The sequence below is a fragment of the Prenolepis imparis genome, unplaced genomic scaffold (genome assembly GCF_030444845.1).
Source record: "Prenolepis imparis isolate NDT839.2.m4 unplaced genomic scaffold, iyPreImpa1.0 SCAF_5, whole genome shotgun sequence".
NCBI classification, from domain to species: Eukaryota; Metazoa; Arthropoda; class Insecta; order Hymenoptera; family Formicidae; genus Prenolepis; species Prenolepis imparis.
In genome coordinates this window covers 6585525-6600741 of record NW_028141163.1, presented here as the reverse complement: position 1 = coordinate 6600741, position 15217 = coordinate 6585525, and the positions used below count along the sequence as shown (strand labels likewise).

Genomic DNA, 15217 nt, shown 5'->3' with positions numbered 1-15217 from the left:
ATTAGCCGAGCGGAGACGATCGTTTCATCACTTTTTACACACAAATTCGCTTCTCTTTTTATTGAAAATGATGGTTTTGTACCATTAATTAATTATCGCTCGGTGCTGCTTTTAATCTAATTGTAAGATACTTAAAAATCAAAGAAAAGTTACAAAATAAAAAACTGACTTATTCTCGAAAGATTCTACGTAAAAAATTTAAGTAAATAATAGTAAAACAAAAAAATTTGTAGACATATAGACATCATTCTCGAAGCAAATAAGAGGATAGAAGTATGAGACATATGATTAAAGCCTCTTATAAGTTGAAATCAGTCTTTAATACTAATTATACTTTTACGCCGTTTAGCTATAAAATACATGTTTTATAGAAGCATTAATCTAATAGCAAGCAATAAATCTACAGCAATGTGGTCGTTTGAAAAATAATGCTCGGTTAAGGAAAAAAGAGACTAAAAAATTAACAACTTGAAGTAACAACATTTCTGATAGAAGTCTATAAAAATCATTTATGTATCTATGGAAAAATTATACAAGAAACTTAAATATACATATACAGGATGTTACAAAAGCATCGGATTTGCTTAGCACCATGCGATAGAGAATGAAAATCTAAGAAGATTTTTCCTCAATGAAAATGTCGAGGCATCAATAATTTTCGAGTTATAAGTGATTGAAAATGAAGGGCTTTTCGCAAAATAAACTTTATGGAATTAAAATATTAAGAAAACTGCATTCTTCAGTTAATTTCAGGTCGAGTTTAATTTAATAGAATTTTAATTTAAGGCTTAGTTACTAAGATATATGATGGCAAAAATTGGGAACTTGCAAAAAATGATGACCTCCCTCGACATTTTCGTTGAGGAAAAATCTTCTTAGATTTTCATTCTCTATCGCATGGTACTAAGCAAATCCGATGCTTTTGTAACACCCTGTATATACACTATTTAAAACTTTTTTGCACGCACATGCGTATATAGTCTATATAATTTAGTACATTTTAGAAAAATTGGGTGCTCTTTTTTTATATCACTAAAACATTTAAAAATTTCGGATCGGTACTAAAATTTCAAGATATCGTAAATACAGAATAAAGACAGAGCCGTAATGAGAGGGAGACCGGTACTTCCTTTGCTTGTTTTCTAGTACCAGTTAGGACATGGTTACACGTACAGTATGCTTCCAAGTAAGTCCCGTGGCTAAAGTTGCATGAGAATGAACCTCCGTTGACCAAAACAAGCATTCAAGACGACTGGCTGGCCCAATAGGTTCCCTTTTCTTCGAGATCTCGTCTCGGAATACCGTAACGTTCCTTCTTGCAGACCGCTTCCGACGAAGCCGACCTTCTTTATGCCGTTCTTTAGCGGCTCTTCTCATAAGTGTCGATTCGTGGAAATCTACGAATCGAATAATGCATAACGGATTCTCGGTCTAGCGAAGCAGTTTCGCTAAAAATACTTTTTCTCTTGCATTCTAATTTCTAATAAATGATTTTCTGTTTTTTATAACATTAAACTTGCATATTTATATATTATACATTACTAACATTTTTTATTAAGTATTATTAGTAGAAAGAAAATAATAAGGGAGATATTATATAATACATTTGAAATAGATCCTAAAAGCTGATTATTAAAATCGCATTGAAAGGAATACAATTTCTATAAAAATAATTAAAATTATAATTAAATTATAATTTTACAAAATACGTTTATATGTATTATTAATATCTATTAATGTATATATATCGCTTATAAAAGCAAATTTACGTTTCATATTTCTGATAGAAATATTTCTGTAACCATAGAAATTACATAATTATTTCTATCAAAAATATTAATGCGAAATAAAAAAGCGAAAAAAGATTTAGATAGTCTATAATATTATTTTCTATAATATGATTTAGATTATTCTGTCTTAAGAATAGAATAGAATAATCTAAATCAAATGTAAGTGGCTTTCGCGATCAAAAATTATGTTGAGAAGATACACAAAGCTCCCGAAGGGAGAGAGCATTATCCTTCTAAGAGCAGCGAAGAAGCGCGTGGAGGGCGTCAAAGGTGGGAAACCTTCGAAGAATCTTTAATAAACACCACCATTGTATGCTAATCCATAAATATGCTCTGACTACGGTGCAAGCTTGCGTACAAACCAGCTGCGCCATGCATGCCTCCTGCGTACACGTGCGCGGCTCTTCTCGGCCAATCGAGCCTCTGGACGAATGCCAAAAGTGAAAATTTCATAACATTTTGTAAGAATACGTTTTCGATATTGCTGAATATCGTTACGTCATTAATTTATCGCATTTGTTTTTAAAAATTATTTCAATTATGAAAAATTATGCAAAAAATATTACGATCATGATTCTAAAAAATTTTTTATAATAATAGATAAATACGTTTTTCCCTTTTTTAAAATCTTTATCTTTATATATTTGATAATATTATGAAATCTGAGAGAGAATAGGTCATGGCGATCGAAGTTTGTGGTCGTTTGAAAATAATTATTTTATTACCAAGTTCAACGCTAACGTGAGACGTTGCGGAACTTTCTTTTGCGGAGAAAAACTCAGGGACTTTATATAGAGAACAAAGTTTTCCGCGGCGCCTACGAGGAACATGAGGCTAACAGGAAAATTCAATTCGTCGCGAATTTAATAAGAAGTATACGATCGGATTTGTATTACGAGGCAAAACTTTATTTATTGATAAAATTAAATAACATTTTGTTTTATCTTTTTTCATCTGTTTATATTGTTTTCTCTTTCTTTTTCATTCTTGTTATATTTTTTGAAACATTTTTTCTGTACGACGCGATAGAATTAACGATATCTTTATTCTTTTTCTCGGTAAATTTACATATAAACTAATTTTTATACTATTTAACAGCAAAGAGAAAGTTTATTTAAATGTAATGTATTGCAACTCTTAAAATTTTTACGAAATTTATCTTTTTCTATTATCTTTATCTTCTTTAACTCGACAAATCTCTTTTTATTTTTTATTAATGTTTGTGAAAATTGTATTTATTAAAGAGTGATATGCTTAAAAAAATATTTATTATAGAATTGGAGAAATACATTAATATATTCAAGTAAATTTACGTACAGTAAATTATTTAATAAAATTATAGTAAATTTTAGAATAATCAGAATAATACATTCAAGATTAGATTTAAATCTTAAAAAAATTACGATATCGAATAATATGAAAAACGATGCAGGAATAGTGTAATAATGGGTTGTTTATTAATAGTTAATAATAATAATTAATAATTGTAGCAGTGGGCGAAAAAGAAAATTCGAAGAAAGGGTAGTTTACCGTAGATATGTTTACTGATGGACGCATAATAAACATAAAGTACGACACATAATCCACGATTTATGTATCACGTGTGTTTTCAAGTCGTTTTTATATTTATTGTTTATCATTGTGCGTTTACGAGTCCAAAGGAATTGGACGAGAAGCGTGATATGAAGCGTATATATATCGATAGCGTGCTGAAGGATCATTGAATCTTAAACGATCGGTGCTTGCACCTTGTTCACGCCTCTGCTCACCTTTCCGAATCACGACTGTCGAGCGATTAAGTATTTTTAAGTCAGGTACCGTGCACCAGGCGTTACTATTACTCTGCAATGACGGCTATCTTGTACTGAACAACGGTACTCGAATAGTAGATGGGATGAAAATAATAGTATAATTTAGAGATTTTTTTTAGTTATGCATGATGTATGTTGCACAAGATATTTCCTAGCAATATATATGCGCTTTCTCTCGGTACTGGATATGTGGATGCTCGATAACAAGATGAAAAAATATTGTTTGTTTCGATATTGAGGTACTATATAGTAATTTCTATATTAAAAATGAAAAAATTATCGCGCACATTACAAACTGAAAATACAACTTTATGAATCATTTAATTTTAATTAAATTTTTAATTTAAATCTATTATCAAAGTAAGTTGAAAAAAATGACGTGCCATTATACATATATCTAACATTTTCTGTCGACATATCTCGCTTTGAATATGTCCAAAATTCTCTGTACTTAAATATCAAAATATATGCAAATCGTAACGATATTTAAATATCGCTATTTAATATTTTATTTTAAATATTTATTTCGATAGCAGGTTCGAAACTTTAAAGCTTCGCGAGTCAGTCAAAGCGATGCGTTTCGCGATTCGCGGAGACGTCGACGAGAAGCATTAGTGGTATTTTCCGTCGCGAACGATGGTAGCACACACGGTTCCCTCTTGAAGCGCTTTAAAACGTAGGAACGGCCGCCTGCGGCGTAGCTCCCTTTGTCGCGGCGCACCGACGACGACTGCAATGAGACATAAATTGCAATTAGCACCATCGTATCTGCGACGCGCGCGAGAGGGTAAGATATGTGCGCGCGCCGATTTTGCGCCGCGTTATGTTTGCCGGCGCGCGCTGCATCGTTGCTGTGTCCTCGCAGTTGCACAGAGCCAGTGAGTCTAAGAGATCTGGTCGATTAAAATGCGGCATGTTGGTGTTCTCTAACGAAAACCCCCATTCGCTATCGAAGTATAAAATATACGGGGATGCGCGTGATATGCGCGGAGCGCGAGCTTTTTGATTCCTCCGAGATTGCGGCTTTTTCTTATGCTACAATCGCGCCAGGAATGCATCGAATCCGATGCGTTTCTCAGACGAGCATTAATTCCTTAAGTATCTTCGCTATATGCATTCTCCATTAAACTTGTCTGGTATTTATTATATTTCAGTTTGAGCGATTATATGGAAGCATTTTTCTTAGGAGATAACGAGTAGTGGAATATCGCGTGACGATAAAAATAATTTGAAATTTGGATTATTTTAATTTGAATGTCAAAATAAGAATTATTTGTATTAATATTATATAATAAGCAGCTACATCGTAGACATTTATACGATAGAAAAAGTAGCGATAATAGGCATAAAATTAACTTCTTATACCATGACGGATGTAGAAATTAATAAGATAAATTCAAATTGATAGAAACAAAAAATGAAAATAAGCGAGTTTTTTTTTATTTAAGAGCCAATTCATACTACATATCATGTATTTATACAATCATATTTGTTGGTGTTTTCTAATATTATGATATGATGACTAAAATCACTACTTGATGTTAATATTTTTTTCAAGTACTACTCGTATTTCGTCTAACAATAAAATAAAATATATATATGTTCGATATATTACAAAATATATAAATTTTAGAGATGAGTTGAAAGTAAATAAGAAACGCGCTTTTAAATCTTTTGTATGAGACTTAAAACACCATAATAGGGAAGTCTATCGCCATTTGCGCGCGGAATTCACGAGCTCGCGTAGCGAGCATTCCACCGAGGCTGCAACAAAGGAAGCCCATGAAAAAAAATTCAGAAACAACTCTATATCGCAGGCATAAGTCACGGTAGCGCAGTATCATAGGGATCGGTTAGATTCGCGGGCGACCGGAACGTTTCACGTTGCGATCGACCCGCGAGTCGATCTCTGTGATCCTTACCGAGAGAAAAAATAAGAAACTAGAAGGGATCTATATAACCGTAACGATACGACGACGACGACTCGCTTCCTCGAGAGAGAAGAGACGCGAGAACGAGCGTCGTTGGGTTGCATCACGAAAAGACAATGAAGAGGAACACCGCCGGCGAGGTTGGGCTCTTGTTAGGCCAAGTTATTATCATTAATTAAACAGCGCACTATCGCGGCTCACGTCTCGCGATGCCACGACATTAAGACCGCGTAACACCGTTAAAGACCTCTCGGAGTCGATACTCGTTATCGGAGAAATCACGGACCTGCTTCTCTCCGCCTGTGTATCGCTTATGCATCGGAGGCCGAACGTCGGCCGTCTCTCTTAGAAAATTGCTGTCTAACGTGAAAAATAATACACGTGGCGCCTTTGCTCTCCGATATCTCGTAAATTAATAAGCGGAATAAATGCCGAATAAAAGAGAGAGAGAGATCTTGGCGCGCGTAAATCATTTGGTGACGGAATTATAAAGTCATAAACGCGCGGTCAATCATCATATTTACGATACCACTTGTTGCAAAACAACTACGCATGCGGAGACGTTGTAAGTTAGTTACTTTTACGCGTCCGATATAGATATTTGTTTTTGCGAATTTTTATGGTCGGTTATGATTATATCGATTTTAATTTTTAAAAAATTTTTGTTTTTATTGTGAACAGAAACGATACGCTTTATTTAGAGCGAACTCAACGTGTGACCACTCCTTAAAACGAAATTATTGCGCGAATTGAAACTATATAAATGAACACTAAAAACATTCATATATCTTCGACATAAATTGCGAATATTTCAAATATCTCTCGTCTAATATACATTTCTGTGCCTTAACACGTGTAGTTAAGATAAAATGGGATATTTTATTCATGATATAAGTAATTTTCTAAAAAAAAAAAGCACATGTATGTGACGTCAAAATTTAATTACGAAATTATCTCGCTTCCTGCGCGCCGTAGCTTTTAAACTACTGCACAGCTGTCTATGAAAAGTAGTTTGATTAATTAAAAATTATTACGATATACGCGAGAAATATGGTAGGGTCGCGATTGCGCGGCAATTTTATTCGACTTCTCGGCTGCCGAAGCACGCTTTCGATTCACACGAGCACGATCGTACCTACTATGTCGCGGAGATTCAAGCCAGATTCCGATACTCGGCTGAGGGTTGTTTACGATCCGAAGAATTACTCTCGTATTGTTGCTCTCCGCGAGGGACCGCGCTTCCCGCAAACTCATCGATTAAGCACTATCGGGACTACCGGGAAGCGGTAGACCACTTCCACGGATTCGCTCGTGCCACCTTAATCCAGCACGCTTCGATCCTCTTCCCTCTCATATATTTTAGCTTAGTATGTGCTTATACGCGATACTAGTATCATAATACAGCAAGCTAAACATATAATACGATCTCGAATCGTATTCGGATTTTTATCGTATTTTTATAATAAGAAATTCTGGAAAATATATAAAACTGAACATACAATTAAAATTATAATTATATATAAATTTTATTATTTATAAAATATAGTTTTCCGGGTATATGATGCACAAAGGCTTTAAGATTCGAATTAAAAATCGCGTACTGCTATTTTGACAACAAATTTATATGAACCAATAAAAACAACGATATTTTGGTATAAAATTACTCATGATAAGAAATCTTATTTCTTATGCTTACAATAAATCACTTGTAAATCTATCAACAGTAAATATGCGTCAGATAGAAAGAGACGAACGTTTCTGAAAAAAGTTCAATGTACTGAAATATCGTTGCAATTATATTTCTCTGGCCAACTCTTTTTTTTTTTACTCGTTATAAGTATCTACTTCTTTGGATAAATGTTCGTTTGTACGCTCAAGTCGCCATGCACTGACCCTTCTCCCTTGACGGTAAACTTTACGTTTATATGCACCCGTTCACGACGGTATCCAGATAACAGACTGGCCACACGTCACCGAATCGTGATTCTCGAGAGCTCGAAGTCGACGTTGTAACCCCCATCAAAGCCAGAAGTTCTCGACTTCGTGAGGCTGAACGCTTCTTGCACGCGAGCCGACATCTATAAAGGATGAAATACTGTTTCTATTTTTTTTTTTTGCGGTCTCTTAATCTGCTTCCATTTCCTCGTTCGAAGACCACACTCTAAGCGTGTAGAGATTATAAGATATTTGAGACATGACAAACCTATATTTAACTTATATATTTTACAAATCTATGACATGTAATATTCGTAATTAAATTATTTATGTGTGCGAACATTTAAATATTTATTCATGTTCACATTCATATAGTAATTATATTTCGAAAATAAGTAACATTATGTGCATTAATCGATAGAGATGAGGTTATTATTATTGAAATATTTTACGGAATAATGAATGAACGATACATTTTATATAAAATGTTTTTAACATACAGGAGTTCATTTAAAATAATGTTGCGAATTTTTAATATTTAGAAACTGAGCATTTTATAAAATCTAATAAGGAAGTTTCTATTTCTTATTAACAAAAATTGAGACGCAGAATACAGAGATATTTTTATAGTTTGTTGTACCCGCATCGTATGCACACATACACATACATTACATAACACACATCGGATCGCAAAGTGGATGAAGAAGCGTACTAGTACAGAAAACATCCGGTCGCGTATCCCCACCGGATGTGTGAAGTAAATCAAAAGCTTGGTCTCGTCGATTGACAGTCGTGCGTTGTTCACGCGGTGAGATTTACCGCATTTCGCGATGTCGAGAGCTACCAGCAAGTAGCGCGACTCCGTGGCAGACCGATTGCACTCTGCGGATTCTTAAAGCTTTACCGCTTCAACCGATGGAAAACACTTGTTAGCGCTCGGCGAACGAATAAAGTGGTGCCTGTCCGAACTAAATGTAGATACATCTTTTATACGCGCTATCGCCAGCATCTTGCAGCCGCGATCGAGTTCTCCTTTTGCTCTCTTTCCTCCTCTCTTCGCCTTCCGCGCGGTCCACTGTGAACTCTCTCTTTCTCTTTATTTCTTTTTCTCTTTCTCGAGGCATGTGTTTTGCCGACTGTGTTGTATGCGGCCTGCGGTCAGAATTTCGTGGCATCTAAGACTCGTACATACTACTTGAATTCTACTTGCGTCGACTATCTCTAACACTCTTACATTCGCAAGAAAGAAAAAAAAAATATTTCATTGCAAAGCACATGTTGTGTAATAAAGAAAACAAGAACTTGCAAGTATCTGCAAAGAAAATTTATTTGGGCTAATAATTCTGGACACATTTCATTATTGAACAAGTTATAATTGTTTCAAATTTTCTTTAATTTTTTTTAACAAGAGAATGAAAGAAATAAAATGCTTAGCTGTGCATTTATATAATAATCTCATTAGATTTAATTTTCATTATTACTTTTTCAACGTATCTATATCTATATTATAAATTAAAACGCAAAAGTTCGAAAAATAAATTGAGATATTTATAATAGATATTTAATTTTAAAAAAGTGTCAGATAATTAAGAAATGAATACAAAGATCTAGTTTTGACGCAGCAGTACGAGGATCATTATTTCAATTGCCGTTAGTTTGTTGAGATGACCAGCGGTTGTAGAAATTTGTGGAATTACCGCGATAACTAGTGTAACACAAACGTATACCGTGATTGTCTCTTCGTGATGCAAGTCACGTAAAAACGAGGGAAGCGTAAGAAATAGCTCGCGACTGGGTGGACAGGATAAGCCGCATCACGGCGCACCGCCGCCACTAATTAATACCACGAGAGTTAATTATGCCACGAAGCAAGACAATGTTGTCTATCCTCTATCTACTGCATGCGCGCAACCTGCTAATAACAGGTAGTCGTAAGTTTGCTTAACTGGAAGCGCTACAGGTGTCCGCAAAAGTGTTACAGTGTTTTAGCACGGCGCGGCGAGAGTCATTGATTAGAGAATTAAAGGTCAGACCAGCATAATTTACATCAGGGTATTTGCGCTCGATATAGAGTATGGTTGAGCACAATGAAAAAATTACGACGAGTTAGGAAAAGAGATGATGGGCAAAATAATTTAGAACGCGCTCATTATTTTTTTTAAATACGAAGTACAAATTAATAAATACGCAGTACAAATAATGTAATAAATAAATAATCTTATACAAATAAAATAAGTAAAAATCTTCGTGCAAGATTAAATTATGTCTTCAGCGCCTACATTATTATTATATCACGGCTCATTCTTTTTCTATCAATTTTTCTCTATCTCTATCACTTGCTGCCATGACTTGTACATTTCAATTGAATCAAGAGTGTGGAATTAATTTAACACTTTTTCTGCTACTACTCGGAAGATATTCAATAACAAGTTATTATGTTCTATACCGCGGTAGGTTGTGGACATATGCAAAGATACACGCGATTTTAATTTACATACATGAATTGTTAAAAAAAACTAATACGCATGTGAGCTTCCTTTAAATATATTTAAAAAAAAATTAAATATCCAGGATATATTTAAATGTATATCTAGGATATATTAAAAAAAAAAATTTACACATTAATATGATAGATAAAGAGAACTCTGTGTTAATGCATCTAGTTTTATGGAAGGATGCGTGGAAAACTCGCATTATTAATAATACATTATCAACGTCTGTACATGGCATCACTGATTATACAGACGATTACGTAGACAATCGAATCTTAACAGGCGGTCGTTTCCTAGATTTTCCGATGCCTTTTACAGTTTCAGCTAGGGAAAGGCGTCGATTGCTCGCGCGAACAATGGGACGAGGCGCGCGGATGTATCGCCCGCGTTTTCCCGACGGATATTATACATAATTAGGAACGCGGGTACCGAGACCAGGGAGCAAACAATGGACGGCTCTTTTCGCATGCGACTAAATACGTCAGCGCCACGGTAATTGGCCGACAATTACCAACCGTAGGATCGCGGCAGCGTTAAGATAGTATAGCCCAGTAGCACGCAAATATGGGAGCGAGACTTATCTCGCGTAATTTATTTCGACGAGGTCGCGTTATGCCGACGTCGACATCGGTATCGTTGCGGAAGCGGAGAAATGCGATGAGACAAATGATAGCGGGACCGAAATGGTGCGCCGCCATGACCCTACTTTATTTCTTGCATGCACATATGCTCGGGGAAAAAACGAGTTATAATAAAATGATAAACTGTGAAATAAAAATTGAAATAAAACGGTAAATATTGCAAAATATAAAATCTGTATTCGCTGAGGAATAATTCTGCAGTTGATTGAATTGAAAATATCAGGGAAAAAAATATGATTTACATTATTTTATTTATTAGTTTTGCACAGTTTATAAAAATATCTCCTGCGAAGTTGGAAAAATGCGTATATTTCATATATTCAACATTATATATATGATCCACATAATTTTAACAATATCATACTCAAAGTTTTTTATATGAAATATTTATTTTTATATTTATTTAAGATAGCTTGTGGCTCGTATTTCTAATTTTTCTAAAAATCTTATCTATTTATAATTATCTTTGTAACGCAATTATACGCAATATTCGGTATAATTATCATTACTTACGTCGTATTGATATTTCTATTTACCAAAAAATATCTCAGCCCTTTTCTTTCTCGAGAAAAGACGCACGCAAACCCGCTCGCTTCCCGAGAAAGCTGTGTGTCTCCGCAAGAAGATGGAACGCGACGGGTTCTTTTTTCGACAAGACCCTGACGCGGTGGCACTTTAACGGCACTTCAGTGTCGATACCGACAAGAAAAGCGTACAAGGCGATATCTCGCGATGAGACACACGAGAGACGCAGCGGGAAGAGTGCGGCTTAATATGGCTCATCAAAGAGAAAAAGAGTGCCATATTTTAATGATATTTTATTCATTTTGCAATAGCATTTTCTGTACCCAAAGCGGCGCGACCGAAGAGAGAAAGAGATTCATTCTATTATCCTATTCTTATCATCGCGCTCACGTGGTGCCCGGTATCGACAGACAGATACATAATGCAACGTGAGTTTCCGAGCTTGCGCGCGCGAGCGCATACCGGATGCGGCCACCACCGAGCTTGCATACTGAGCACTAAGGCGGCCGTCTCTACGAAGCCCTCCTACAAAACGTGCTGACTCGTCGTGACGACTCTCGCTCGCCGACTTCTCGACGTTGGTCGAACGTGCCGTGCGACATTGATCGAAGAGAGGGTAGACTTGACATCTTTACGAACACTGACAGCGTCCGTACGGCGAGATTTCCGTACGGCGGATCCTACGTAGGTAGGAAGATACATCGTCGTCTGACGTGAAACGTAGGAGGCCGATCAGTACAGGAATGCTCTTTCGTAGACTTATATTGAGTTCCCTCGTCTGGGTTTGTTTCATTTGCGCGCGCGAACGCTCTTGTGTACATTCTACAAATTTAATCGACGTCCATTTTTCACTTGTCATACTTATAATCGAGGAGATGAGCGAATCAAGGAAGTGTTTATATTTATCCGCATCGCATTTTTAGGATTTTACCCCGCAAGTGGATTGATTAATTGATTGAGCTCTCTTATGCATTGATTTATGATTAAAAGTGATTGATCGTATATGTAAATATATGTAGATGTCTCCAAAAGATACATTGTCCAAAAGATATTTGTCTTTAATGCCTGCAAAATAATACGTGAAAGTTTTTAATATCGAAATTATTATTTGGCACGTATTATCATTTAAATAAAATACAGCGAGCAAATAACAATAATATGAAGTTATTTTTCACAAGATCTTATACGTTTTGGAAAAAGTTATGCAACGAGTTTTGAATGGTAAAAAGTAGATAACATATAATTAATGGAAAAATCAATAAACAATAGATAGAATAGCATTGCGAAGAAATTCTGCTTGATATCTGACAAACGATCTACACTTTTGTCCTGATTGATGAAGTTTAGATTTAACCACATTTTGTGATTTAAATGTAGTAGCTGAAGATTAATTTACACGTAAAACGACAAACGCGTTTGACGTATACGAGAGGGCGGTTCGCTTAAATAGGAGAGGGAGAACGAAAAGGTTTGACGTATGCGCGAGATTCAAATTCTCGCGCGTGCCGACGCGACGCGACAGGGGGTATCGTTTTAATTAACGCTGCCCCGACTGTCGTTCCGGGGGTTCTAATCCGCCCTGTGCAAGAACAATGCATCGGGATCGACACCCGGCCCCGCGGTAATAACGACCGAACGCGCGGATGGTATCTCGAACTCACGCCGAGATATGTCGTTGATTTTTGTGCGCGCGATTAAGAGACAAAGCGAGATCGAAGACGCGAGAACGCTCGGAAATCCTGCTGATTCGACGGGAACGAGCATAGGAACATCGCCCACGCGTTGCGTAACGTGTATTAATTAATTTTATCAGCACACACGTGTCTCTGATGAGCCGCGGGGCAGGAAACGTCATGAAAACATGACTTTTGCATCGAATCTTGGAGATTACTTCGGTTGCTTGCGTAATATCTTCGCTATATGCGCATTCATTACATTGCTCGCGAGTGATTGCATATCTGATTGAAGAATAGAAGAATAGAGTAGAACAGAGATAGCATGTCATTACGGATGCTATTTTGTTTTGATGTATAGAGCTCAATCTTGTTTTTCGATTATGTTAAAAGATAATGAGATTGTTGAAGAATGGATAGATAGACATAATTATACAAAATTGGAGCACATACCGCTTCAACATCTCATTTTTTATTTAAATTAACTATTAAATTTGCTCTTGAATACATATATGATCATATTACTATATAATGATAGAAAACATCTATTCAAAATTATACCTACAAAATGTTCATGATTAACATCTTATTTACATGTCATTGTATATTGTGTTATGATTATCATATTAGATTTACATCATGTATGTTTCATAGTTGATATTGTGCAATTTTGTAATTTCATAATGAAAACTTCATAACTTCACTATTAAAAACAAAAAGCTAAGCAAGAACGATTTTAACATTGCTAATTTAGAAAATAAATAACTTTCTTTTATTCTTTCTAGTCCGATAAACGCAAACGATTGTATAGTTTGAGAAACTAGTACTCTAATTTAGCGATCCATTAAATACAATGGATTCATTAACTCGGAAAATACCGTAAATTAAGTCAGTAACCGTAACTAGAATATTTTTCGGTCGTCTTACATCAGGCTCGATTTACATCTGCACAGGCTCTCGATTAACTCTTGAGTTATTCGATGCAATTATCCAAATCTCTTGGAGAGAGACCCATTTAATGGAAAATCGTTCGCGTTTCCGTTCAAGGCGCGTGTATTGTGCAGCCGGTATAAATGAGCGGGCTACGATTTTTGCGACGCCGTGCTCTCTCTTTCTCTCTCTTTCTCTGTTGTGCAAGCTGTCCGTGAAAGCACAATGAGCCGACTGAGATCGCGCCACTTTGGGTCAAGACAATGCGACCATTTGCATGTGGCACTGCTCGCCTTAATTGCGGCCGCTACGGTGGTGTGACCGACGAACTCTGTCGCATGACACGCATACATGGAGAAGTAAGCCTTTTGCGAGCGGCCACGTGCTACTCACGAGACTCGTTTGCTGTTGTTCGAGCATATTCATTTGTTAGGATGCAGATCCCACGACTAACTATACCCTTTGAAATGCGCTTGTTAGAATTCGTATTATTAGGAAACTGTAAAAATTTTTCAAACACACATTTTTTTCTCATTCTAAATGTGCGAGATTCAACATGCGTAAGAGAGATGATGAAATTGACAGAGCGATTTTATATTAATTTTATAAAGCAAATTTGTATATTAAAAACTTGAAAAATTCTAAACATATTTCAGAACCGAAAGAGATAAAGGTTGATATATAAATCATCTGACAAGTCTGAAATGAAAAAATTCTTTTATATCATTAAAGATCAATATAATTATTTTTATTTAAATTGTATTTTATTTAACATTAAAAATTAATAGTACATTTTTGAAATGATTTGTAATATTAATATTTATCTAACATAAAAATTGATGAGATGACATCAAGACTCTTAAATATTTAAGCATCTAAATATTTTATTTGATATTTAATGCACATATATAAAAACATTATCATATTCTAATTCCGACACATTTGCATGGACGAAAATATCTGCCGAAATCGAAGTCGACGTATTATCGCGTTTGTACTTATGCCGGGTGCAACGTCCGACTTTCAATTCAAATTTAGCCGGCAATGACATTTCGGTTTACACGCTTTTCTATATTATCATCGACAATACGCGGAATATTTATGCTTTATCGTGCTTGCTTTACGGATAATAACAAAAAAAAATATATATATGCCGCAGGCATATGAAGAATAACAATGAATTAATACAATGTCGTGGGATCGAAAATTTATACAAATCGAAAGATAATCGCAAAAAAAAATGTTCGACAAGGAAAATACTTAACTTAATAAATTATTTAATTGCACAGTTAGATACTTACAGCCACACTATCACGAATAAAATATACGTATAGCGTAATAACATTTCGTTTGAAAATATTAATCACAATATCGAGTGGTAATGGAAAACTGCATGAAGGAAGCTTTTAAATGTTAATGCTTGCCCGCGAGGCATTAGTCGAGTGTAGAGGAAAAATTATTAGACGTTACTGAAAAACGATATGATGCA

General features: G+C 35.4%; 1 protein-coding gene and 1 pseudogene across 1 annotated transcript in view; one reads left to right on the top strand and one right to left on the bottom strand.

Annotated features, from left to right (window-relative positions):
* Window positions 1-15217, top strand: part of Mesr6 (misexpression suppressor of ras 6) — a 660805-nt gene that overhangs the window by 419317 nt on the left and 226271 nt on the right. The window lies entirely within an intron of this gene.
* LOC145935964 (uncharacterized) lies at window positions 3950-14148 on the bottom strand (annotated as a pseudogene).